The 2,338-nt window shown below is 40.5% G+C and overlaps 1 long non-coding RNA gene across 1 annotated transcript; it reads right to left on the reverse strand.

Moving 5' to 3' along the window:
• Positions 1-1,590: 1,590 nt before the first annotated feature.
• Positions 1,591-2,125, reverse strand: LOC143607569 (uncharacterized). The gene is made up of 2 exons (XR_013148992.1): positions 1,962-2,125; positions 1,591-1,720 (listed from the first exon to the last, which is right to left on the reverse strand). It is a non-coding gene; the product is annotated as an uncharacterized LOC143607569 (long non-coding RNA).
• Positions 2,126-2,338: the final 213 nt, after the last annotated feature.

The raw sequence follows: 2,338 nt of genomic DNA on the forward strand, positions 1-2,338 counted from the left end.
TATCAGGTATAAGATATAAGATGAGATGAGATGATCATACCATTTGGGGTATTTATAGCCGAAGGTAGGTTTCCAAGAAGGTATAGCCGGCTGAATAGTATTCCTGTTCTACCAACTGTAGCCTACGCACGTGCCATGCTGGTAGTTGGTGGGTAGGTAGCGGCTGATAGTGACCAGGCCGGCTGTGTACTATTCCTTTTCCACCAACTGCAGGCTATGCACGTGGTATGACAGGAGTTGGTGAGTAGGCAGCGGCTAATAGTGACATTAGGTACAAAAGCATGCTGCTTGTTGTACTGTTGTCAGTGAGCTGTCGTATCTTTGGTCAGATCTTTTGTCCATACCTCGTCAGGTACAGTACAAAAGATCCTCCCGTATCGTACGGACTGGCTCTTTTGGGCGGGAGTATTCCCCATCCCGCCTTTGTGCGGGAGTGTTCCCAGCTTTGCTCATTCCTTCAGGTGACTACTGAATTATTTTGAGAGTTAAGTGCCTTGTGCGTGTAGCCTTGCTGCGCGGGTGGCCTTCCCTGATGGCTTGTATCCGCAGCTGCGGGAACAGGCGGCGTACTTCACCATTGGGAGGCATTTTTTGCGGGAACAGCTTGCGTACTGCGCGTAAGGACGTCACGTCTCTGAGCATGGTGGGTCCTGCTGGCCCAGTTGGTTTCTGCGCAAACGTCCCTCTTCAAGGGGTTGCGAGTTTATTCTTTGCGCAGACGTCCCTGTTGAAGGTGAGTCTTGCGGGTCCAACTGGGCTCTGCTGGGACCTACCTCTTCAGTGATATATAGCTTTAGTTTCTAGCTTGTAATTTATTGTTGGGTGTGCTCCTCTAGTCTAGCATCTGGCTAATTTAGAGCGGGTTCTTTTTCGAATAAAAAGTTTGCCATTCAATACAAAGTAAATACTAAATAGGATATTAAAAGCATTTAGTTGTTCACTTTTTTGTTAGGTCATTATATTATTATATTTTGTGTCATTTTAACTCCTGTTGTATTCACCAAAACATTGACTGAACCCAAGGCCAAGAGAGTGACTGTACACAAGTAGTCTACTCTTGCCCCGTACTTTCTAATGGACTAGTTATCTCATCCGATACGCAAAAAGGTCAAGACATTGCAATTACACAAGTATATCCTACTGTTGAGCATAGAGAATGCATTAGGCACCTATATAGTAATTTCAAGAGGCATTTTCGTGGTGAATTTTTTACTAGAAATTTGTGGCATGCTGCAAGGACCTATCGTTTAACTGAGTTTGAACGATTATTAAATGAAATAGGTGAAGCAAATAACGACGCACTTACTTATCTTAATGAGAATCACAATAGGATTTGGAGTCGTGGCAAGTTTGAGACAACGTCAAAATGTTATTATATTACCAATAATATTTCGGAGGCATTTAATTCTTGGATAGGTGAGGTGCGTGTTCAGCCGGTACTTGACCTACTTGATTCCATTAGGGAGATGATTATGGTAAAACGGGATAAGAAAAGGAGGCTTCTTATAAAATGGAAGGGTACCTTAGTACATAAAACTAAGAGTTATCTCAACAAAATCTCCAAGGATAGAGTTATGTTTTAAATATATATATTTTTTGAATGAACTTTTTTTTAATATAATTTGAATGTTGTAAGTAGAATTTAGGCGAGTATGAAATTTGTAGAAGTGGTGAAAACCGAGCAGAAGTAAAACACACGGGCCAAAATTGGGAGGTTTCACTTGATGAAAGAACATTAACTTGCCGGCGTTGACAAGTTGAAGGCATTCCGTGTGTGCATGCAGCGGCTTTTATCCTTCTCACAAGGGATGCAAACTGGGAAATATATGTTGATTCGTATTTTACTATTGAGAAGTGTAAATTAGCTTATGCTTTAGAAGTTGCTCCAATGCCTATAAAGGATCAATGGGTACATATAGACACCGAGGAGATGATATATCCCCCTACAATTAAATGTCCACCAGGAAGACCAAGAAAGAATAGAATCAAACCACATGACGAGACTACAAAGAGACAAAAATGTAAGCGTTGTGGTGAGTATGGACACCGTGCAAAGAAATGCAAAGAAGCTGAAAATCAAGATCAACCCTCATCAAGTAAAACGAAACGAGGAAAAAGTGCATAATTTTCTTGTGTTTAATTTGTATTTTCTTATGTTTTATAATGTTGGTTTGACGGTTTTGGAATGTTGGTAGTTTGACCTTTTTAGATTGTTGGCTTGACTGTTTTGGAATATTTGGAAGCTACCATTGGAATGATGTAAACATTTGACATCTTTTTTAGTTTTTTTTTCCTTAATCTAGTGCATGCATGTTACTTTGGGTTTAAATTGGAGATA

The sequence above is a fragment of the Bidens hawaiensis genome, unplaced genomic scaffold, assembly GCF_021521415.1.
Source record: "Bidens hawaiensis isolate Kalapana, Puna unplaced genomic scaffold, B.hawaiensis_p1.1 tig00083618_1, whole genome shotgun sequence".
NCBI classification, from domain to species: Eukaryota; Viridiplantae; Streptophyta; class Magnoliopsida; order Asterales; family Asteraceae; genus Bidens; species Bidens hawaiensis.